Below are 26727 nucleotides of genomic sequence, written 5' to 3'. Positions count from 1 at the left end.
GCCTTATCAGCTAAGGTGAAGGGAAATACCCTCAATTTAATTTGTTCACCACCAACCGTAGGATGGTGGAATGTAGTAAGGACTTGGTCAATCCTACGCATGTGCTGATAAGGTTTTTCATGGTCTAACCCATGAAAAACGGGTAACAAATTAAATATATTTGGGAGAATTTGGAAATCCCCCACTGGGTCTGATAGAACGATGCAAGATTTAGGGCTATCGTTTAAGGCTTTGTAAAAGTCAGAGAGAGGAGACTCTCTTTCTTCAGCCATTACCTCAGGTGGTGTGTGTGATATGCTAGCTAGAGGTGTAGTGAGTGATATACTAGAAAGACTTGTTTGTTGCCGTTGTCGGTTAATTATGTTAGGCATTTTTCTTCGGCCTGACCTTAATCTTATGCAAGGCTTAGATCAATCTTAATGAAACATAACAACATTCTAAACAATCCTGATATGCTAGTATGAACCTCTAACAGAAGATGGGAGGTGTGGAAGAAAAAAGTACCTGAAAGCCTCCTTGCTTCGCTTATGAATAACGTCTTGTTTACGCGTGCTCAGTGTATATAACAAGTTAGAACATTGAAAAATTTGAAGAAATGGAAGTTCGAAACAAACCTGTGGAAATCGGGCAGTTTCAGCAGAGGGCGCGGGTGCGCTTAGAATATGCCTAGATAGGACACAGGTCGCGCTCAGGCAAAAATTAGGATTCCAAGCGTGTGAGCGCAGGTGGCCCTCGAAATTGGCCTTGGTAGGGTGCAGGTCGTGCTCAGGCAAAAGTTGGAATTCAGTGTGGCGGTGGCTCAAAGTTGGCCTTGGTAGTAGTGCGGTGGCCCTCGATAAAAGTTATTTTACGTATTCTAACTATCTATGCGTAAACACAAATAATTAAAATACGTAAATACGTGTTTATATCAATATTCCTACTCTCAATAATGAAGTAATATCAGAGAGTCAGGATTCGTTCCACTCTTAAACCCTCAAGACTTAAATTGAATTCAACTAATCAAACCCAAAAGGAACAATATTGAGAGTAATGATTTGATGTGAATTTTCTATTCTACCATTCCCAACAATTGAATCTAAACAAGACATAATATAAAGATTTGAACTTTATTTGTTTAAACTCAATTTGAAACTACTCATGCAATAATTGAATTAAACTAATAATGACAAATAAGTAAATCTAAGGATTTAAGCTAATAAATAAATGAAAATGAAACTAGATTATGGAGAACTAATTAACTTTATTTATCTAATAGAACAATAAGAACAAGATATGATTGAATGAATAACAACTATTTTATTTATCTAATGAATGATATTCAATGATTTAAATAAGTAAGCTAAAACAAATAATGAAACTAATTAATGGAATGAAAACTAAGTAATTAACTAATCTAGATCTAACTTTTTCTAACCCTAAACTCCATTAACATTAGCTTCCTAACCTAACTATCATTAACAAAGAGTCAAGCTTTTGTTTTTATACTTCCAGATCCAAAAATCGTGCATGGGCTTGGAACCATGTTTTGAAATTTTGGAAAATCGGGCCCAAAACCCAATTTCTTTAGTCCAAAATGGGCTCTTCAGCTGCAGTTGGTTTCGACAGATGTTTTGTCCACTTCTGCTCCTCTGATTGGGCCAAGGCTTGGACCATTGGAAAGCTCTTTTCGAGCCGGTCGTTTTAACATAAGCTACTCCCAATTCCAAGATCTGAGTCCAAAGATACGGCCTTCGGAAGTTCTGCTGACTTGTGCACTATTTCTGCCCGTGTTGACTTTTCAGCTTTTGACCGGGCTTTACAAAGGCTTTGTCTCCTTGAATCTTGGCCTTTATTCATAGAACTCCTTAGCAACCGACCTTTGCTCCTTTATCTCGCTAAAGTGGCACATTTCTGCACATAATAGACTTTGAAGCCTGAAATGCATAAAAACACGTAATTAGTATTAACTCTTAATTATTACTCACATAATTGGTCTAAAAGTATGATTGTTAAGGGGTTAAAACTACAGTTTTGAGCTCTTATCAAACCACCCCCAAACAGCATTTTGCTTGTCCTCAAGCAAAGATGAGAAATTAGAATAAGTGACCAAAATGGAGTATCTATCTACTCGTTTATTTGAGTGCGATTGCATTGACCATATGCAACAAGGCCTTAAACCACTAGGAATTCCCCTAGTGGACCGAGTTATAACCCTCGTGAGAGTTTTTCGAGTGAAGGTACTCACAAACTTCATCTATACTACAACGACTAAGAAATAAAACTATTGTTTCCTCATTCATGTCTCAACTATCTATACATCTCACTAGCAATTGAATAAGAATAACCAAGTCAAAATCCTAAACTAATATATGCATAATAATCAATCATCTATGATACAAATATATATATTATGAGTAATACTATGAAATGCCTAGCAGGTTCGTTTCTGAAAACTTCGAATAAGCGTCCTTAAGTAGGTCCTCACATAAATGTCAAGACAAAACAACTCGATTTTTCTGCTCAAGTTTTAGCTACTCAAATTGTGCGATTGGGCACACTTTACCTTACAATCTTAATGACAACAAGGAAGCGAGTCGATCAAACACATCTGCCACTTACTATCACACTAACCTATTCCTAATTGAGCTAGAGGTCTTTATTAGGTGTTGCGGGGATTAGGAGATGGTTTAAAAAGGAAGGAAATGGATATTCAAAAGGACAAGTCTGAGATAATAGAGTCTTCATATTATGTAACTTAGAGAAAACCTTGTTATTTTCTTTTGCTTCTATACTTTGTTTCCATCCTTAGCCATATTTTTATTTTTCTTTTCTTTGGCTTTTGACTCCTTTTATTCTATTTTTGGAGTTTTTATTTATTTCCATTTTTTTTTTCTTTTCCTTGGATGGAAACTTCTTTTTTTTCTGGAAGCAACTAACTAATTTTTGTTTTACACAGATTTTTCTCTTCTTCTTCTTTCTTCACTCATTCTATTCTCGGACTTATTCTAGATTGGGTAAGTTGATTTTTTTTTTTTTTATTTTGTTTTGTTTTGTAATGGGGTAAAGAAATTGTGGTTTATGGAAGGCTAAAGAAAGGCTCGAGAGGGGCTAACTAGCGGAAAATAATTCATAGGTTTGAATTTTTGGCTATATCGATCCAAAGAGGGCCTAAATTCTCGCTTAGGATATGGCATAGTGATCAAGCAAGTGGACGTGTGATTTCTCTATCCGGATTTTACTTCTCGCTTGTGTCATTTCTCAAATGTTTCGCTCATATAAGGCTTTAGGCTATATTTTCACAGGATTTGTAGAATAAGTACTCTAGCCTAGATTTCAGAAACTTACTACTAACAATCATAGATACTCATGTAATATATTTATAGATAGATGCAAAGATTATTACCTACATATTAACCTAAGTTTCTAACAATTATTCTGATGCAAAAGCTACGTGAGACTTCTAGATTGTTAAGAGCATAGAGAAAGAAAACAATACCAATATTCCTAAGTGTATAGCATAAACTTAGTTATTTATATTTTTGAAATTTTTAACTTGAAAACAAATGCATATTATACATATCTATATCCTAACAGATGCCTCAATTACACGTATTTCTATGCCCCCCCCCCCAAACAAGAAGCATGCTTTGTCCTCAAAGCATTTAAATAAAGATGGTAGAAAAATACCATGGAAATGCGTGAAATTCTAGAACATCTGGCAAAACAAGGTTAGAAATACCTATTATAGGAAATAAAAAACTGACGCAACTCTATAAGAGTTCCACCCATTATGGGGTTAACAAAATTAAATTGCTTGGGACATAAGCAGACACTAACTGAAACTAAAAACTTACCTCCACTCCAGCGTTTACTCGTCATCCTCCTCTTCTATAAAGAAGTGAGGTTCCTTCGCATCCTGCCATGCCATTATAATTTGCCAAGCTTGCCGCCATTTATCATCTACGGATCCTAACCTGTTAAGCGCCACTTGGTCGGATGGGGTAAGATGCAACCTGATGAGGTTGTATCCTCCACCCTTGCCAAGTCATTGCACGGAAATATCGAATAATAGAATTGGTGGGTCTCACAATGTCGACCCTAACCCAGTCCGTGAAACGGGCACAACAAACAGGGAAGAAACATAGTATAATACGGCAAACTAATATAGGCATAAGAAGATACTTATGCCTCATGCTATGGGCTCGTGCTAAACTAGATATTAAGGTCTTAGGAAGGTCATATAGCAGGCGTTCCTCAGCTAAAGCAAAGGAAAACATCATAAAGTGGCATCATTCGCGAGAAGAAAAATGCCACTCCCCTAATATGTTTAGCATGATAAAGAACATTACCGTATCACATTAAGGGACAAGCTACCAAGGGCTACGTTATATGTCCCTTGGTCCTCTACACGGAAAATGCTGGACCCATAAGCCTCATGCAAAAGTCATAAGTGTAGACATGCATATTATCTACCCAATAGCATCATGGGTCTTGTATTTCAGCGGGCATGGCAAGTCCAAGAACAAATGCTAGCAAGAACCATAAGCGGTTCCGACCTACGTGTGTGATCACCTCATGAAACCAAGCACCATAAGTAGTGCTTTGAAACAAATCTTTGAAAGACTATTCGGTATTATTGTAGGAGATGTCATCTCAAAACTACGCCTGGAAGCATTTGAAAATCGAACAACCCCAGAAAACTGGAAATTTCCTGGTCTATGGAAGTCGTATGCCGAAAGTCTTCTACCGCTCGAAGATTTTGGAATTCGGTGTTTGAGCTTGAAGTCACGCTCACCTTGGCCTTGAAGTCGCTCTGTACAAAAATTCTGAAAAAATGTAGTAGGCTCGAGTGCACTCCTGCAGGGCGCAAGCGCTAGCGCTCGAGGTCTTGATTTGTGAAAATGGTGAAGAACAACGGGAAACGTGGGAGTGAAAGGTGAGAGATGGAAGTTAGGTGTAGTGTAAGTTGTGAGTGTAGAATGAATGAAGTTTTTATAGGTTTTGAATTGTTAAAACGAATCGGTAGGTTGCCAAAAAGCTTTAAGGCAATTTTCAGAAACAATAAAATTTCGAACCGAAAACGGAAACAACTCATATTCTTGATTCTATAACAACCCTAATATCTTTTATCTTTGGATTTAGACTAGTAACTTCTAAACTCTCTTAGATTTCATCATACCACCACATCTAATCATAGGTATGCCAATTACGACAATATTCTCAACCTTCACTCCAAAACAAACTCTAAAATGGAGGTTCTTCTACAAATCATGATAGAATAAATAATACCACCCCCAAACAATTCGGGAAGGTGGGATTAACAATAAAATCCATGCACAATTTGAAAAGAACAACATTATATTAAAATTGAAATTCAAACAACATTTAACTACCAAATTCAAAGTTAACTACGGAATTTAACAACGTAACATCCTATCTACTAAAAATAATAAAAGACAACATCAAAACAACAAACAAAGATAAATCTAGCTACTCTTAAAGGGAGCGAGGTAGGGATAAGAATAGGAAGTTTAGTGATCAAGCATGGAAAAACCAAACACCCCACCCCCAAACAAATTTTTGAAAACATGTTTGTAAAAATTTGTTTTAAAACGTGGGTCTTTTAAAGTCAGATTCCCTAGACTTAAAGTGATATATATGTATTTACATGCAGTTTCCCATATATCAGTAATCTAAAAAGTTGTGGGTCTTTCCACAAATAATTAACATGGAATGCACCATCAAACAGAATTAAGCACCAAGATTTCCTATGACGTAGCCTAGTGGAATGAGAGTAAAGCCTTATAGATCTAAAACCTAATCGAGCATCTGGGTTTCTTCTTTGTCCTCCTACGAAGGGGATGCCAAGTAAATGAACGTGAGAAAATTGATGGTTGTGGAAGATACGTAGGATGTGGATAATTTTGAGAAGGAAAAAATGGAAAAAATGAAAAAGTGTCAGGTGGCTTGTCCTTGGGTGTTACTTCTTCACTAGTTGGTTTTAGATAGTTATGAAGCATAGGAGAAACGCCAAGGTCAAGTACAAACTCAATGGTTCTTTGAAAAGGTAGAGGGTGAGGGACATGCGTGATGGAAGGTGAATGAGTGACATGAGGATGTGAGGTGGGTGAATGGTGTTCAACTAGTATTCTTAGGTCTATATCATCAGAGGCCTTGAGATATGCAAGACATTCCTCAATAGGTGGGTAAGAAGAATCACTGGGATAGAGGGAGAAACATTCTTCTTCCGTCATGGTGTCAAGAGATGAATGGATGTCAATAGGAGAGAACTCGCGAGGCGGCAAAGAAGGGTTGCAAAAGAGTCGAAGGAAATCCTCCTTGATGTTATCTACGTCTAGGGAGTAGAAATTGTGATCCTTGTCTTCTTCCATAAGAGGCGTATCTACTAGTGTGGGGACTAAAGTGTCAGCCGCACTAATGTGAGATACAAAACTCTCAATGGACTTCACTTCCCCTTCTACAGGCAAACCTAGTTGTCCCTGTGTTTGTCTAAACATGTTAACTTCTACAGAAAGATTTCCAAAAGTAAGAGTCATTAAGCCATCCCGACAATTAATTTGGGCATTGGTGGTTGCCAAGAAAGGACGCCCTAAGATGATGGGAATTGAATCATGAGCAACAACACGTGTCAAGAATAACAAAGTTGGTTTGGATAGTAAAAATCCACGAACTTTAACGAGAATATTTTCAACTACACCCTTGGGATACTTAATAGAACGATCGGGCTAACGCAAAGTTATTTTGGTTGGTTGAAGTTTTGTTAGACCTAGTTGTTTATATAAATAAAAATGGAGTAAGTTAACACTCGCCCCGTGTCTAATAAAGCGGTTGTTATGAAGGTATCACCTAAGGTGCATTGTACAGTAGGACGACTAGGGTCCTTGTACTTAACAATTCCATTATGTTCAGATAAAGAGGGATATTGTTCAGTTAAGAATGCTTCGTGGGGTATGTTGGTTTTCCTCTTCTTGGTGCACAACTCTTTTAGAAACTTAGCGTGTCCAGGTAGACTTTTTATAGCTTCTAGAAAAGGTAGGTTTATTGTCAAATTTTTAAACACTTCCCTAATCTCATCAAAATTCTCGTCCTTTTTAAACACAACTAGTCTTTGGGGATATGGTGCTTTATCACTATTTTTAGCAGAAGGGATAAAAGTTTTATTAGTCTTTGCTTTATCTCTAGCCGTTTTCCAACTAGGTGTCCATCTTGGAACCTCTACAGGTGTAGGGTCTTCACTTTCTATTATTGGGTCTTGTAATGCTTTCCCTTTTGGTTGTGGTTTAACTGGTACTTCTACAGTTGTAGGGTCTTCAGTTTCTATTATAGTATTTGGTATGGCATCATTTTTAGTTTGCGGGTAATCTTTAAGCATAGTCACTTGGTTATCAACTACTCGCCCTGAACGAAGGGTAGTGACTGTCTGTAGGTCCCTTGGTTTATATTACCATTACAGTAAATATTGTTTATTTCAAAGGCGGTGTTTGTTGACTTAGGATTAGGCACTGCTTGACTTGGAAACACGCCGGTTTGGTTATTATTTTGGTTAGAAGACATGTCAATAACCTTTTGGCACAAAGACTGCATCATTTGCATCATTTGTTTCATCATATTAGAGTTTTGATCATCTTTGATCTTTCATCAAGTTGGAGTTTTGTTGCATAATTTGATTTTGTTTCTCCAACAAGGTCACTACTACTTTGTCCGTAGATGGTTGTATTGGAATTAAAGCTTGTTGGCGTTCATCTCTTGATGTTGATAGTTACGGGTTTCGGGTACTAAACCTCTATTCTGGTCACCTAAGTTCCCTTGTCCTTGATGTTGAGTTAACTGGTTAAAGTGTGATGGTTGTGGTGGTGTTTGTGCATAGACAAGAGGACAATAAAAGTCGGAATGCTCAAGACTACAACAGACATTACAACGAGTAGAGTTAATGTTCATTGGAGAGTGGGTTGTTGTTGAACAGAGATGGCATCTACCTTTTTAGTGAGGGCATCGATAAGAGTTTTCAGCTCGGGATCATGTTTAACCTCAAGAGAAGAAGGAGAGGAGCGGGAGGAATCGCTTCCTCCCCAATTGTTGTTCTTCTTAGATTGATCTTCTAAGAATTTATAAGCCTCTAAGGCTCCTTTACTAAGAAAACTACCCCCAGTCATGATATCTAGAACCTCCTTATGATAATGTGAAAGCCCCTTGAAGAAAGCACGAACAAAGCGTGTCTTTCTTAGAAGATTATGATGCGGGCATTCAATGAGAAGATCAGTGAAACGATTCCATGCCTCTGAAAAGGATTCATGAGGATTATAATGGAATAAATGAATCCTGTGAAGCATTTCATCTGTCTTCAGTGGTGGGTAAAACTGTTCCATGAACAATTGAACAAGTTGAGCCCATGAGTCCACAGAGTTTGGCGTTTGGGCAGTTAACCAAGACGCCGCCTTGTCGGCTAGGGTGAAAGGAAACACCCTAAGTTTAACTTGATCTGGACTTACGCTAGGATGATGGAATGTAGTGAGAACTTGGTCTATCCTACGCATATGCTGGTAAGGCTTCTCGTGGTCGAAACCATGAAAAACCGGTAACAAGTTAAATATATTATGGGGGATTTGAAAATCCCCCACTAGGTCTGCAAGAACGATGCACGACTTAGGGCCATCGTTTAGGGCTTTATAAAAATCAGAGAGAGGAGTCTCTTGTTCTTTAGCCATTGATGCAAGTGTAGTGTGTGAAATTCTAGATAGGCGTGTTGTATTTATTTCTATGAAAAACAAGCCTGATTATACTAGAATTAAAACTCCTCTGACAGAAGAGGTGAGGAGTGGAAGAAGGAGTACCTGAATGCCTCCTTGCTACGCGTTTGAATAGCGTCTTGTATACGCGATCTCAGTGTATTTAACAAGTTAGAAACACTGAGTAACTTGAAGACATAAAAATTTGCATTTACCTATGAAAAGTGGGCTGTTCACACTGAATTTTCCCTTGAGGGCGCGAGTGCCCTCTGTTTGGGCGCGGGTGCCCTCTGTTTTGTCGAAAGTCCAGTGTTTTGGGCGCGGTCGCGCTCCAGATTTTTCAAGTTTTAGGCCTTTTATCGTACTTCAAAAAATTCTGAAATTTTTACAGTAATTTTCTAAGATGTCTATCAAGTAGCCTGTAAAATTTCAAATCAATCGGAGCTATGAAAGTCCCTCTACAGCCCTTCAAAGTTTGCGAAACAGTTTTCGGACACAATACAAACAACCGAATGGTTAACCCATCAAAACAAATCTAAAAATTACCAAATTTTTACTGAAGACTCCTGACAGATCCTAATTGTTCTTGTAAAAAATTTAGAGCAATTGGAGTTCTACAACCTCTCCTTATTAGCTGGTGTTCCAGATATTAAGTGTTTGCAACACTGCAGAAACACACTGGAAACACTCTACTATTTAGGAGGTCAAAACAAATAAAAAACTAGTCAAATTTTTACTAAAAACTTTTGACTTAGGATAGATACTCCTGTAAAAATTATAGAATTTTTAGAACTCCCTAAGTAACCTTATTCGTCTGTTTTTCAAGAACATATGGTGTGAAAACTGAAATGCAGCACTGTAAAGATCGTATTTTTTTTACAAGGTAAACCAACTTTGAAAAATCTGAAAATATTCCAGTAAATCAACAACGCATTAAATAATATGTATGAAAATTTTCAGAATTTTTAAAAATTTAGAAATACCTTGACCGCAGTGTTTTTCTCAGTGAATCCGCAGCCCCTATGCCTGAAACAGTGAACAGTTCCGAAAATCAAGAAATAAGAATGAAAAATTAAAAGGGTGGGTGGGTAGAGAGTGGGGGATTGCCCCTTGGATTCAAGCAATTGAATTCTTGTCATGAACGAGATTAAGATGGCAGCGGCGCCATTTGATAAAAGTAATTTTACGTATTCTAACTATCTATGCGTAAACACAAATAATTAAAATACGTAAATACGTGTTTATATCAATATTCCTACTCTCAATAATGAAGTAATATCAGAGAGTCAGGATTCGTTCCACTCTTAAACCCTCAAGACTTAAATTGAATTCAACTAATCAAACCCAAAAGGAACAATAGTGAGAGTAATGATTTGATGTGAATTTTCTATTCTACCATTCCCAACAATTGAATCTAAACAAGACATAATATAAAGATTTGAACTTTATTTGTTTAAACTCAATTTGAAACTACTCATGCAATAATTGAATTAAACTAATAATGACAAATAAGTAAATCTAAGGATTTAAGCTAATAAATAAATGAAAATGAAACTAGATTATGGAGAACTAATTAACTTTATTTATCTAATAGAACAATAAGAACAAGATATGATTGAATGAATAACAACTATTTTATTTATCTAATGAATGATATTCAATGATTTAAATAACTAAGCTAAAACAAAGAATGAAACTAATTAATGGAATGAAAACTAAGTAATTAACTAATCTAGATCTAACTTTTTCTAACCCTAAACTCCATTAACATTAGCTTCCTAACCTAACTGCCATTAACAAAGAGTCAAGCTTTTTGTTTTATACTTCCAGATCCAAAAATCGTGCATGGGCTTGGAACCATGTTTTGGGCTGGAAAATCGGGCCCAAAACCCAATTTCTTTAGTCCAAAATGGGCTCTTCAGCTGCAGTTGGTTTCGACAGATGTTTTGTCCACTTCTGCTCCTCTGATTGGGCCAAGGCTTGGACCATTGGAAAGCTCTTTTCGAGCCGGTCGTTTTAACATAAGCTACTCCCAATTCCGAGATCTGAGTCCAAAGATACGGCCTTCGGAAGTTCTGCTGACTTGTGCACTATTTCTGCCCGTGTTGACTTTTCAGCTTTTGACCGGGCTTTACAAAAGCTTTGTCTCCTTGAATCTTGGCCTTTATTCATAGAACTCCTTAGCAACCGACCTTTGCTCCTTTATCTCGCTAAAGTGGCACATTTCTGCACATAATAGACTTTGAAGCCTGAAATGCATAAAAACACGTAATCAGTATTAACTCTTAATTATTACTCACATAATTGGTCTAAAAGTATGATTGTTAAGGGGTTAAAACTACAGTTTTGGGCTCTTATCACGCTCAGCCAAAAGGTGGAGTTCCAGGCGTTTGGGAGAAGGGTGCGCTCCACTTTGGCTTGCCCACGGCGCAGGTCGCGCTCCGAGTAATTTTTCATGGAAACTTGCATCGCTGAAACAGACCACCACAGTGAGAATCCAAACAAGGGTGGGTGGGTTATGGGACTTTGAAAAACTATCAATTCTAAAGAAAACAATACTAAAGAGTACTAAGATGGCAGCGGCGCCATTTGATAAACACAAAAAGATAGTTTTACTCACAAATAAAGCTATGAAACTATAAACGTAAGTAAAACTATAAACTGAACTGTTACTTATCAAAGATATTTTTTTTCTACTCTCGAATCTATTGACGTAGAGTTGGAATAGAAGATTCATCCCACTCCTAGTCCTTTAGCATTCAAGTTTTCCATAATTGACGAGTCTATCCAAAGTCTAATGAGAGTAATGATAGAATTTATACTACGATGTAAATTCAAATAGCAAGTTACGAATAACCGAAATGACAGGATGCTAAGAGTTTGAATTTAGATAAAGAATTAAAGGGAATTGAATCCCCCTTAACTCGACTTAATCAACTAACAAAGACTCGTCGTGATCCAAATTGCAATGCTTTGCATATCAAAATGGTAGTTCTAATCCCTAATTATACATGGCATCTCTACCAATTAATAACTAGCATGTGAGGTCATCCACCCATTCTTATGGCGAATCAACGACCTTCGAGAGTGGAATAAACTCTCACGACGATTTATAAGTTAACAAAGACCAAGTTTCATCAAGGCTTCTTCAACCCCTCTAATGGAGGTTTAGCCTTGATTCATCAAGCTATTATTTCCCATTGAATTAACACTAGACATAATATAAAGATTTGAACTTTACTAATTTTGATTAAACAATACTTCAAATCTAATTAATAACTAAGAATTGAATAACAACAAGAATTGAAATTAGATCTACAAATTTAAATGACAAAATTGAAATGAACAAGAATAAACAATTTTATTTATCTAATCAATGAAGAACAATGATTCAAAGAATTAATCTAAAACAAGAAATAAAACTAATTAATTTAACTAATTGAATTCAAAAACTAGATCTACAAGCTATTTTAATAGCTACTTTCTATACTAAGCTATCTAACTATGTATTTCTTAAGAGCTAAATCTTGTTTTCTGTAAAGGAGGAGACCAGATCCACAATTTCGTGCATGGGCTGAGGTCTCATATTTTGGGCAAGAAAATCAAGCCCAAACCCCAATTTTTTCAGTCCACAGAGCCCGTTTCAGCTGGCTTTGACTTCAGCAGACTTTTCGTCCACTTTTTCTCCTCTGATTGGGTTAAGGCTTAGACCATTGGAAATCTCTTTCCGAGCCGGTCGGTTCGACGTAAGGTAGGACTAAATCGGAGGCTTGAGTCCAAAGATATGGTCTTCGGAAGTTCTGCTGACTTGTAAACTATTTCTGCCCATGTTGACTTTTCAGCTTTTGACCAGGTTTCATAAAGGTTTTGTTTCCTTGAATCTTAGCTTTTATCACAGAACTTCTTAGCAACCAACCCTTTGCTCCTTTATATCGCCAAAGTGGCACATTTCTTCACATAATTGAGTTCCATGCCTGAAATACATAAAAACACGTAATTAGCATTAACTCTTATTTATTACTCGCATAATTGGTCTAAAAGTAGTATTATTAAGGAGTTAAAACTATAGTTTTGGGCTCTTATCAGCCATCATCGGTTGTGAAATTAGCATTCTTGTGGTCCTCTTCATGCAAGGGGATCTGGTTGTAACCAGATGACCCAACTATGAAAGACAACAGTTCATGTCCAGCCGTTGCATCCACCAATTTATCAATTCGTGGCAGAGGGTAGCTGTCCTTCGGACATGCACGTTTAAGATCCGTGAAGTCGATACAGATTTTCCATGAACCATTCTTCTTTCTTACTGGGATAATATTAGAAATCCAAGTGAAAAAATTGATTTCTCTGACAATTTTAGTTGCCTTTAGCTTTTCAACTTCGGCTTTTATAGCTTTGGATCTGTCATCACCTATTTTTCTAGCTTTCTGCTTGACTACTCCTGCATCACTACAGACATTGAGTCGGTAGCATGCCACATAGGGATCAATTCTTGGCAATTCTTCAAAAGACCAAGCAAACACGTCCTTGTGCTCTTGGAGGAACTGTATCAGAGCCATGCACTCTTGAAAACTCAATATGGTGCCGATGAAAGTGGTTTTTGGCGAGCTGCCTCCCCCAATATCCACTTCTTCCAACGGCTCTAGTGAGGGGGGATCCTCCTTCTCTCTTCGGACCAGGTCTAGGAGAGGGGGATCCAACTGTAATTGCTATTTGGCGGGTGGCCCTACCTCCATTACTTTAAAAGGGAGTGGGGACTACTTTGTTGCCAAAGCATAGCACGTCTTGGAAGCCACCTGATCTCCTCTGATTGTCTCAATTTTCCCATGATGTGGGAATTTAAGATATTGGTGATAGGTGCTGGGAACGGTTCTGAGTCTGTGTAGCCAGGTCCTGCTTAAAATCATGTGATATGGTGTGTTAGCTTTTACTACAACAAAATTTATGAGAAGAGTTATTGGACCAGTGGTTACAGGTAACTAGATCTTCCCAACTGTGAGAACTTTGTCCCCACTAAATCCATATAGGTTGGAACTGGTGGCAACCATCTCTGCATCTGGATTCTATAACTTTTTGAATGCATCATAGTAGAGTACATCTGCTAAACTGCCTGGGTCCACCAATATGTGATGCAAATCATAATCCCCAAAAGGGAGTATGAGAACTGATAGGGTTATATACTAAAAGCATTACTTTTGTATTAACTCTAATTCTTCATTTTTTGAATGAGAATCAATGTTATGCATATTATATATGTTATTAGTTATATGCATGTGTTTAATACTTTATGTTGTAGATGATATGGTGTGAACACAAAAGATTATATCATCAGTACCTTATAAAGTATAAGTAATCGTTCACAACCTAGATGGATTTGGACAAACCATTAGTACGGTTGTAGTATAATCTGGTATTAGTCTATCTTGACTATAGGATTACACTAGTACACTTTGTGTGTATTAATCAGGACAAAGTGAGGTTGTTTCTCCTTATACTGACTATATAAAAGAACAAACACCTCTGTTATTATGGATGCTTGTCCTCCTAATCCGGATATAATAACGAGCATTTACATGCATTGTACATTGCTTTAAATTATCAATGAGTGAGATTCATTTGTGAATCAACAAACTCGATGGATTGGGTAATGACATTGTATGTAAGGTGTGCTGTTGATTATAGAAGGAATCCGTGTCCGCAAGAAGTCGGGTTGATGATGTCCTCTTGAGGAGCTCAAAAAGATTGTCATGTAAACCCTGCAAGTGGATTTATTCCGACATGATAATGAGGTTGAGTGGTACTACTTAAGGACATAAGAAGTTGGTTAATGTAGTTGTCAGTAACTTGACTTAATCAACGGACATTCGATATCTTAAACACGGGAAATCAACGAGCATATAATATGGACCCCATAAACGTTGACACGTAATTTGGGATTAGGGCGGTAGTGCAACAATGGCCTTTAGTGGAATAAGCCATTTGTTGACGGACTTGGGCCGTATGTTCGGGGCGAACATGGGAAGCCCAAGCCTGTCAAGAGGCCCAACCCTGATTTCTCCCCATGGTCCCTGTTGTAGCCTATAAATAGAATACTCTTTCTCTCTGGCTGAAATTCACTATTCACTGGATTAGAAAAAGAGGCAAGGAAAGATAGATCCAAAATTAGATCTAGCTTTGTGAGAAAGAAGGGGATTGGTAGATCGTTGCCCACACAACATCCAATCTATTCTAAAGGAATACAACAGAAGATCAAGGGGTTGATTTCGGATTTGATAAAGCTTGGATTCTCAGAGTTATCTAAATCTGATTCAAAGGTATGTTTTCTATTCAAAATTATGAGAACCCCATTGATCCATTGATTCCGCAGTTTGTAGAAATATTTGCATTTTGAATAACGGTTCCTACAAGAACCAGCTCATCCTTATGTGGGCTTTAGATGTTAAGGCAATCAGCTTCTATGAAAAGAATGAGTGGATCTTTCTGGGGTACCGCGTTGACCTGAGCTCCTGTAGTTAGCTCGCTGTTCATGACCCTCATCTACTTGGTGATTCGCATTTGATATCGTGCACCCTTGTCAGTGACCTGTCCACTTCGTTTACTTGCTTTACCAGAAATCATATTTATCTGGAGTCGGCCGTTGAGCGGTCCAGTACTTGGGGGGTCCTGAACTGATGATAACTGTAAATTGTATAGTCTACCTACGAAATGAACGATGAATTCGCAACGTAAGTAAACTAAAACTGATCTTTTACTATCTCAATTATCAAAGCTTCTACTCTCAATGCGAATTGCACTAAGTGGAGTAGGAAGTTCGTTCCACTCCTAGTTCCCTAGCATGGATTGTTTTCTAAGTCTAAGAAATCAGTCTTAAGTCAATGAGAGCTTTACGAAGGGGAATTAGACTACGATGCAACTACCCACGAAATGCAACTAGTCGACTATCAGACAACTAAAGGGAATGCTACGTTGATTCGATGTTAAGGAGTTAGAGGGGATTGATTCCACCTTAACTCAACTTAATCCACTAGCTTAAGTGAAGTCGTAATCGAATTGAATCGCCACGAGAACAATCGGTTCTTCCTAATCCCTAATTACACATGGCATTTCTACCAATTAATAATTAGCATGTGAACGATTAAACCCATTCTCATGGTGAACTAAACGTTTCTAGAGTGGAAAGGAAATTACGACAATCTCCGATAATTGGAATCAAGCTTTCATCAAGGCTTCTCAACCCCCTCTAATGGAGGTTTAGCCTTGAATCATTCCGCAATCATTTCCATTTAAATTAAATCTAAACATAATATAAAGCATTGAAATTTACTTAATTTAAACAATAATGAAATCTAATTTAATGACTAAAATGAAATAACGACAGGAATTGAAATTAGATCTAGAAATGGAAATGAAAAAATCGAAATTGATAAAGAATACTACTTTATTTATCTAATCAAATTGAAGAACAAGATTCAGAGGTTTAATCTAATACAATGAATTGAAACTAATTAAACTAAGTTCTAAAACTAATTAATGGAGGCTAACTAATCTAGGTCTAATTATCTACCTAACCTCACTGCCATTAATACTGAGTCAAGCTTTTGTTTTTATACATCCAGATCCAAAAATCGTGCATGGGCTTGGAGCCATGTTTTGGGCCAGAGAATCAGGCCCAAAACCCAATTCTTTCAGTCCAAAAAGGCCTCTTCAGCTGCAGTTGGCTTCCACAGACTTTTCGTCCACTTCTGCTCCTCTGATTGGGTCAAGGCTTGGACCATTGCAAAGCTCTTTCCGAGTCGGTCGTTTTGACATAAGGTAGGCCTCAATCCGAGGTCTGAGTCCAAAGATATGGCATTCGGAAGTTCTGCTGACTTTTGCTCCTTTATCTCGCTAAAGTGGCACATTTCTGCACATAATGGACTTTGAAGCCTGAAATGCATAAAAACACGTAATCAGTATTAACTCTTACTTATTATTCACATAATTGGTCTAACAGTATGATTATTAAGGGGTTAAAACTACAGTTTTGGGCTCTTATCAAACCACCCCAAACAGCATTTTGCTTGTCCTCAAGCAAAGATGAGAAATTAGAATAAGTGACCAAAAATGGAGTTCTAACTACTCGTTTATTTGAGTCGCGATTGCATTGACCATATGCAACAAGGCCTTAAACCACTAGGAATTCCCTAGTGGACGAAGTTATAGCCTCGTGAGAGTTTTCCGATGAAGGTACTCACAAACTTCATCTATACTACAACGACTAAGAAAATAAAACTATTGTTTCCTTATTCATGCTCAACTATCTATACATCTCTCTAGCAATTGAATAAGAATAACCAAGTCAGAAACCTAAGCTAATATATGCATAATAATCTATCATCTACAATAAACATATACCAATGAGTAGTACTATAAAATGTTTAGCGGGTTTGTTTTCGAGAACTTCGAATAAGCGTCCTTAAGTAGGTTCTCACAATAATAGTCAAGAACAACACTCTGATTTTTCCACTCAAGTTTAAGCTACTCCAAATTAATGCGGTGGGCACACTTTACCTTACAATCTCAATGACACATGTGAAGTTCGGAGTCGATCAAACACATCGCCACTTACTATCACACTAACCTATTCCTAATTGAGCTAGAGGTCTTTATTAGGTGTTACGGGGATTAGGAGATGGTTTAAGAAGGAAGGAAATGGATATTCAAAAAGGACAAGTCTGAGATAATAGAGTCTTCATATTATGTAACTAGGGAAAACCTTGTTATTTACTTTTGCTTCTACACTTTGTTTCCATCCTTAGCCATATTTTTTTTTCTTTTCTTTGGCTTTTGACTCCCTTTTATTCTATTTTTGGAGTTTTTATTTTATTTCTATTTTTATTTTTCTTTTCTTTGGATGGAAACTTATTTTCTTTATTTTCTGAAGCAACTAACTAATTTTTGTTTACACAGGTTTTTCTCTTCTTCTTTCTTCATCATTCTATTCTCAGACTTATTCTAAATTGGGTAGGTTGATTTTTTTTTTTTTTTTATTTTGTTTTGTTTTTGTAACAGGGTAAAGGAATTGTGGTTTATGGAAGGGCTAATGAAAGGTTCGATTAATGACTAGCGGAAAATAATTCATAGGTTTGAATTTCTAGCTATATCGATCCAAAGAGGGCCTAAATTTCGCTTAGGATATGGTTTAGTGATCAAGCAAGTGGACGTGTGATTTCTCTATCCGGATTTTACTTTCCCTTGTGTCATTTCTCAAATGTTTTCGGCTCATATAAGGCTTTAGGCTATATTCTCACAGATTTGTAGAATAAGTACTCTAGCCTAGATTTCAGAAACTTCATCGCTAACAATCATAGATACTCATGTCATATATTTATAGATAGATGTAAAGATTATTACCTATATATTAACCTAAGTTTCTAACAATTATTTCGACGCAAATAGCCATTGAGACTTCTAGATTGTTAAGAGCATGGAGAAAGAAACAATACCAATATTCCAAAGTGTATAGCATAACTTATTTATTTATATTTTTAAATTTTTGAAATTTTAACTAGAAAACAAATGCATATTATACATATTTATATCCTAGCAGATGTCTTAATTACACGTGTTTTTATCCCCCCCCCCCAAACAAAAAAGCATGCTTTGTCCTCAAAGCATTTAAATAGAGAGGGTAGGAAAATACCATTGAAGCGCGTGAGATTCAGAAACATCTGCAAAACAAGGTTAGAACGTCTAATATAGGAAATAAAACCGATTTAACTCTATAAGAGTTCCACCCATTATGGGGGTTATGCAATTAAATTGCTTAGGACATAAGCGACACTCAATGAAACTAAAACTTACCTCCAATCCTCCATTTGTTATTCGTCATCTTCGTCATCCTCTACTTCTATAAAGAAGTGAGGCTCCTTCGCGGCCTGCCATGCTATGATAATTTGCCGGGCTTCACGCCATTTATCATCTATGGTTGCTAACCTATTAAGTGCCACTTGGTGCGATGGGGTGTAGGGTGCAACTGGTGAGGTTGTATCCGCCACCCTTGCCAAGTCATTGCATGGAAAGATCGAATAATACTATTGGTGGGTCGCACCGTGTCTACCCTAATCCAATCCGTGAAGCGTGTACAAAAATAGGAAAGAAACATAGCATAATACATTGAAATTATTAAAGGCATAAGAAGGTACTTATGCCTCATGGTATGGGCTCGTGCTAAACTAGACATCAAAGTTCGGGAAGGTCATAGAACCCGGGCCCCGTGGCTAAAGCAAGGAAAACGCTGCAAGTGGCGCCATTCACGTAAGAAAAACGCCATTCCCCTAAAATGTTTAGCATAATCCAAAACATAACAGTTCCTATGTTCATGGAATGAGGGCTACCAAGCGGCAACGTTGTAGTCCCCTTGGTCCTCAATCTGGAAAATGCCTGCCCCATAAGCCTCGTGCAAAGACTCATAAGTGTAGACATGCATATATTATCTAACCCAATAGCACCATGGGTCTTGTATCTCAGCCGGGCATAGCAAGTCCAAGAACAAATGCTAGCAAGAACACGGTAATTTCCATTGGTTCATCGTCAATGTTGATGGAGAACACTTGTTCTCCATCCGTCTCTCAAAGAAAATGCAGTTATTATAAAAATAAGATGCAAGTGCTTTGGAGAATAAAGTTCAGCCGGTCTTACCATAAGAGGTTCCCACCAACGTATGTGATCACTCTGAAACCAAGCACCGTAAGTAGTGCTTTGGAACAAATCTTTGAAAGACTGTTCGGTATTATTATAGGAGATGTCATCTCAAAACTACGCCCGGAACAAATTTGCAAAACAACCGGTACTACGCGAAAAACTGGAAAATTTCTGGTCCACGGAAGTCAGCGCGAAAGGCCAACTAGGGCAAGTCGCTCTTTGTATTTTGGAATTCCAGTGTTTTTAGCCGAAGTCTCGCTGCTTGCCCTTGGCGCTGGCTCTCGAGTAAAATTTTCGTCAAGAAGTGTAGGGCGCTGAAAGGCCTTCCGGAAGCGAAAGGCTTCCCGAAGTTGCGATTTGGCTAAAAATAGAGACTAAAACGTGGGGAATCGCGGGTGTGAAGAAGGGTGAGTGATGGAGTTTAGGTGTAGTGTGAGTTGTGAGGATAGATTGTATCAAGTTTATATAGGTTTAAAGTTGCTAAAATGGATCGGAAAGTTGCCAAAACTAATTACGGCAGTTTTCCGGAAATCCTAAAATTTCCAAACCCGAAAACGGAAACAACTCATTTTCTTGATTCTAATTCAAACCCAGTATCTTTTAGGTTGATTTATGATTGAATGTACCTATTTAATCTAAATTTCATCCTACAATGATTCTCACTCATAGATATGCCTAAACAATCATATTTTCACCTTGACTCCAAGAATAAATTCTAACAAGTAGGGTTATATAAAAATAAAGCTTGAATTGATAAAACCACCCCAAACAAGTTGGGAAGGTGGGATCAATATGAAACAACCACACATACTGAAAATAACCCCCTTATATTAAAATTTCATTCGGAGTACCTTTCACTACAAAATTCAAATTACGAAAATAAAAGTTACATTACAATAAAAACAACAAAAATAAATAAAACAACAACCACTATCAAACCTCAGACTCTCTAAACACCTCGCCACTGGTGGCGGAGGGCACACTCTCTAATGGTGGCTCCTGGGCTCCCGAAGGTCCAGCAGGAGTCGTCCTTCGTCGACGACGCTCATGCCTCGTAGCTGTGTCCTCAGAAGCAGAGTCTGTATGAGGTGGGAAGCGTGCAAGCATATCCACTCTAAACTGGCGCTGGGCTTCCATCTCAGCCCTCGCCTGTTCCCATCTCTCATCCTCTCTCTGGGTGCGGATCTCGAAGTTGTGATGAATAGTCGCCTGTCGAGTCCAGAGGTCTGTACAGATAGTGTTTAGTGAACGCATGCCCCTATGAAGCATAGCCATGCGTTCTGTGATAAGAGCCCAAAACTGTAGTTTTAACCCCTTAATAATCATACTGTTAGACCAATTATGTGAATAATAAGTAAGAGTTAATACTGATTACGTATTTTTATGCATTTCAGGCTTCAAAGTCCATTATGTGCAGAAATGTGCCACTTTAACGAGATAAAGGAGCAACAGTCAGCAGAACTTCCGAATGCCATATCTTTGGACTCAGACCTCGGAATTGGGCCTACCTTATGTCAAAACGACCGGATCGGAAAGAGATTTCCAATGGTCCAAGCTTTGACCCAATCAGAGGAGCAGAAGTGGACGAAAAGTCTGTGGAAGCCAACTGCAGCTGAAGAGGCCTTTTGGATCGAAGAATTGGGTTTTGGGCCTGATTCTCTGGCCCAAAACATGGCTCCAAGCCCATGCACGATTTTTGGATCTGGATGTATAAAAACAAAAGCTTCATTCTTTGTTAATGGTAGCTAGTTAGACCTAAATTAATATATAGAATTCTAGATCTAGTTTTATTAATTAAATTAAGTTTTAGTTCTATTTCAATTCTTATTTTAGATTAAATCTTTGAATCATTGTTCTTGATTGATTAGATAAATAAAATAGTTAGTTGTCCATTTCGAATTTTGTCATTTCCATTCTAGATCTAATTTAAATTCTTGTCCTTAATTCATTCCAGTCATTAAATTAGATTCATTATTGTTTAAGTAAGTAAACCTCAAATTCTAACATTATGTTTAGTTTAGATTCAATGGGAAATGTTAGTTTGATGAATCAAGGCTAAAACCTCCATTAGAGGGGTTGATGAAGCCTTGATGAAAACTTAGTGGTTAGTATAGAATTGGTTGTAGAATCTATTCCACTCTAGAAGGTCGTGTGTTTAGCCATGAGAATGGGTGGACGACCTCACATGCTAGTTAGTATCCGGTAGAAATGCCATGAACCCTAGGGATTAGACTTCGAAATTCTTGCCGTGAAAATGTAAGAATCGAGATCGACAATCTATACTAGGTTGTTAAGTTGGATTCGAGGTGGATTCAATTCCCCTCTAATTCTTTATCTAGATTCAAGAACATTAGTATTTCCTCCATATAGTTCGTGTAGTGACATTCAACATATTGCTTTTCATATTGCATCGTGAGTATAATCACCCCTCGTTAAAACTCTCATTGACTTAAGACTGATTTCTTAGACTTAGAGAACAATCCGTGCTAGAGAACTAGGAGTGGAGCTAACTTCCTACTCCACTTAGTGCAATTCGCAGACGAGAGTAGAATCTTTGATAATAGACTTCGTAAAAGTTCAGTTTTAGTTTACTTACGTTTTGAATTCATAGTTCATTTCGTAGGTAAACTACTCATTTTATGATTATCAAATGGCGCCGCTGCCATCTTAGTTACACTTTAGCATTGTTTTCATAGTAGAAGTAGTCATTTTTAAGTCCCATTAAACCCACCCACCCTTGTTTGTTTCATACGTGGTTCCCCATTTCAGTGACAAATTCAAAAAAAAAAAATACCGCAAGGCAAAGAGAAGAGCGACCCGCTAAGTTCTTGGAATTTTGTTTACCCCGAAGCGCCGCATACCATATTAGCGCGACCAGCCAAACACTGGAACTTCGACTTCCCAATCGAGCGACCCACCCTAAAAAACATCAGAACTGAAAATTACTTTCGAGCGAAGGCCTATCTGGCCTTGTCAGTTGTTAAAATTTCCGATTTCCACAGTTTTGATTCAAACTTTGATCTTTCATATTTTTTTCAGTGTTCTAATCTCTTATATACACCGAACACGCGGCATTACACAAGACGCTATTCATAAGCGAAGCAAGGACCTTTATCAGGTATTCCTTTCTTCCATACCTCGCATTTCCGGTTAGAGGTTTTCTACTAGTACATCGAATTGTTTGGAGTGTTGCATGTTTAGTTAAGCTCAACTTAGTCTTGCATGAGATTAAGGTCTGGTCGGAACAAAACAACAAACGTAATTACACGGCAACAAACAAGTCTATCTAGTACACCACCCCGACACCTCTAACTACTATCACACACACCATACCCGACATAATGGTGAAGAAAGAGACTCCTCTCTCTCCGACTTTTACAAAGCCTTCGAGGCGATAGCCCTAAATCGTGCATCGTTCTAGCAGACCCAGTGGGGGATTTTCGAATCCCCCCAAACATATTTAATTTGTTACCCATTTTTCATGGGTTAGACCATGAAAAACCTTATCAGCACATGCGTAGGATTGAACAAGTCCTTACGACATTCCACCATCCTACGGTTGGTGCAGAGCAAATTAAACTGAGGGTATTCCCTTTCACCCTAGCCGATAAGGCGGCGTCTTGGTTAACTGCCCAAGCGCCTAATTCTGTGGACTCGTGGGCTAAACTTGTTCAGCTGTTTATGGAACATTTTTACCCACCCCTAAAGACGGATGAGATGCTTTCAAAGATTCATTTTTTCCGACAGAATCCTCATGAATCATTTTCTGAGGCATGGAATCGTTTCACCGATCTCCTTATAGAGTGTCCACATCATAACTTAGCTAAAGACACGTTAGTTCGTGCCTTTTCAAAGGTCTTCTACACCACCATAAAGAAGTCCTTGACATAATGAATGGAGGTAGTTTCCTAAGTAAAGGAGCCTCGGAGGCTTACAAATTTTTAGAAGCCAAACTAAAATAATAATTGGGGGTAGTGATGATATCCCCATTTCGAGCTAGTTCTTCTTCAACAAAAAAGGTCACGGTATGTTTGAGAAGAAAACCGATCCAGAACTTAAAAATCTAATCGAATCTCTAACTAAAAAGTAGAGGCTATTTCGCTTTCAACAAAAGCCTATCCCGTCATGAATGTAAACTCCAACCCATGTAATTTCTGTTTGAGTCCGTGAGCACCTTGACGATTATTGTCCTCTAGCTTATGAACAACAACCACAGAACAAGATAATGTTTACTCTATTAATAACTATCCTATTCCTAACGCCCTTGGAGACAACATCCCAACTTCGGTTGGAGAAATAATCAACAAGTAACACCTCCAGTGGTACAATAATCAAAGCGTTAGGCAAGCAAACAATTATAACCAAGCTCCACCTAGCAAGGAGGACAAGGACAAGGTCAAGGGAATTATAATAATTATAACAACCAAGCGCAAAACCACGGCAAGGTCAAGCACAAGGTCGAGAATAATTATAATAATTATAATACCAATAGAGGTATCGTTCCGGTTAATAATAATAACTATCACAACCCACCCATAAATAATCAACGAGAGATAGTTCCAGTCACACCACCCGTGACTACTACACCTATACAACCGGATCGTATCGATGCCTTTATACAAGTTACCCAACAACTTTTCCAGACAATGACTCAATCAAACCAACAGATTTTACAATCCATAAATCAGGGCATACAACAGTTAGCCCAAGCGAAAGCCCAACCAAAAGGCGTTTTCCAGGACAAGCAATACCAAACCCTAAAACAGCAAACACAGCCTTTGAGGTAAACGGTAATTCTAGTACGGAAACTACAATCGTAGGTGACCTAAATGCCATCACCACTCTCCGCTCTGGAAGAGTGGTTGATAACAAAGTAACTATGCCTATAGTTACCCCATCCGTAATCCCTACACCGGATATCGAACTAGATACCGAAATAGAAACTGAAGAACCTACCACTGTAGAGGTCCCAGTTAAACCACAACCTAAGAAACAGAAAGCCAAGGTTACACTTCAAGTCGAGCCATACACTAAATATAGAGTTTAAACCACCGTTCCCTCAAAAATTAGCCATGCTAACGGGGATACAAACTTTGAGGAAATTAGGAACGCGTTTTCAAGAATCTAATGATAAACCTTCCTTTTCTCGAAGCTATTAAAAGCTACCTAACCACGCTTAAGTTTCTTAAAGAGTTGTGCACTACTAGGCGTAAGACCAATATACCTAAAGACGCCTTTTTAACTGAACAGTTCCCAACGTTATCCGGAAACAATGGAATTGTTAAGTACAAGGACCCTGGTCGTCCTACTGTAAAATGCACCTTAGGAGATTCCCACACGACGACCGCCTTTATTATTAGACTGGGGCGAAGTGTTAACTTACTCCCGTATTACTTGTATAAACAAATAGGTCTACAGGAAATGCAACCTACAAAAATAACGTTGCAATTAGCGGACAAGTCAATTAAGTATCCTAAAGGTGTAGTGGAAAACGTGCTTGTTAAGGTTCAGGATTTCTACTATCCTGCTGATTTTGTTATCCTCGATACAGAAGTCGCTAATGACTCTGACCGATCATTTTAGGGCGCCCCTTCTTGGCAACCGCCAATGCGCTTTATAAATTGTCGCGATGGAAAGATGTCCTTATCTTTTGGCCATCATGCGCCGAGGTAAATGTTTTTAAAATGATGAAACAGTTACCAGATTCGTCTCGTAGATGGGGAGGTTAGCATGATCGAGAGTTTAGCTCAAGATTATTTTAACAACACGTTTCCGAAAACAATATGTACAAATTCCTTTCTTTTGGACCTTCCGATTTTGTAAATGACTCCTACTTAGAGGAAGTCAACACCATCCCGAGTCCACACCAATTGTAGACCCGCCGGTTGCTCCATATATCGATTACGAAGACTTGCTACCTAAGCAAGTCTTCATTACGCAAAGATAAGGACACTTATGAAACATCAACGGACATTCCGTCCACACCAAGTCTTAAACCTCTTCCCGGAGTTAAAATATATTCAACTTGATCCGGATGGTAGTCACCCGATAATTATATCTTCTCTGTTAACTAAGGATGAAGAGACATGTTTAATAAGGGTGATTAGGGAACATCGGTCTGCGATTGGTTGGTCCCTAGCCGATATTAAGGGAATTGACCCTAATGTTTGCACTCATCATTATCCATTTGGAGGATATAGCGAAGACTTCTCGCGAACCTCAGCGTCGTTTGAACCCTGCCATGAAAGAGGTGGTTAGGGAAGAAGTCTTGCGATTACTCGATGCGGGTATTATATACCCAATCTCCGATAGTGAATGGGTAAGTCCCATTCATGTAGTTCCTAAGATCGGGGAGTCACCATGGTAATGCGTAGCGGGAAGGGTGACTATGTTGTCACTCAAGGTCCTATGAAATGGAGAATGCGTATTGATTACAGGGCGTTTAAATGCTATGACACGAAAGGATCACTTTCCCTTACCATTTATAGATCGGATGCTAGACGTCTATTTGGTCATGCCTTTATTGTTTTACGGATGGCTACTCGGCTATTTTCAGATTATTATTGATATTGATGACCAAGAAAAGACAACCTTCACATGTCCCGGAACATATGCCTATAAGCGAATGCCTTTTGGCCTTTGTAATGCCCACAGTACCTTCCAGTGATGTATGCTTCATATATTTAGTGACATGGTAGCTTTATGGAAGTATTCATGGATGATTTTCTATCTATGGAGACTCCTTTTACAGAATGTTTGTCTAACCTGTCTAAGGTCTTGACGCGGTGTGAAGAAAAGAGCCTCGTTTTAAATTGGGAAAAGTGTCATTTCATGGTCAAAAGGGCATAGTGCTAGGTCATATTGTATCTAGTGATGGCATCGAAGTAGATAAAGCCAAACTAGATAAGATAGCGACCTACCTAAACCACGGACTGTCAGGTGAGATTAGAGCCTTTCTAGGCCATCGAGGGTTTTATAGGCGTTTCATTAAAGATTTTTCGAAAATAGCTAGGCCTTTAACTAACCGCTTTTGAAGGATGCAATCTTTGATTTTAATTTTAACTGTAAACAGGCTTTTGAAACCTTAAAAGCCGCCCTAAAACCAATGCACCTATTATACTGACCTCCGATTGGTCTAAACCTTTTGAACTCGTGTGTGATGCTAGTGACTATGCGGTTAGTGCTTTGTCTTTGGGACGAAACTAGATAATAAGTCCACTTATTTATTTATTATGCTAGTAAAACATTAAGCGATGCTCAACGGAATTATTCAACTACTGAAAAAGAATTCTTAGCTGTCATTTATGCTTTAGATAAG

The 26727-nt window shown here is 38.1% G+C and overlaps 1 non-coding gene across 1 annotated transcript; it reads right to left on the bottom strand.

Annotated features, from left to right (window-relative positions):
- Positions 1-23126: 23126 nt before the first annotated feature.
- Positions 23127-23230, bottom strand: LOC147497171 (small nucleolar RNA R71). The gene has a single exon (XR_015197286.1). It is a non-coding gene; the product is annotated as a small nucleolar RNA R71 (small nucleolar RNA).
- Between the last annotated feature and the right edge of the window lie 3497 nt (positions 23231-26727).

The sequence above is a fragment of the Coptis chinensis genome, chromosome 5 (assembly GCF_015680905.1).
Source record: "Coptis chinensis isolate HL-2020 chromosome 5, ASM1568090v1, whole genome shotgun sequence".
Classification (NCBI taxonomy): Eukaryota; Viridiplantae; Streptophyta; class Magnoliopsida; order Ranunculales; family Ranunculaceae; genus Coptis; species Coptis chinensis.
This window is presented reverse-complemented; position numbering and strand designations above follow the sequence as displayed.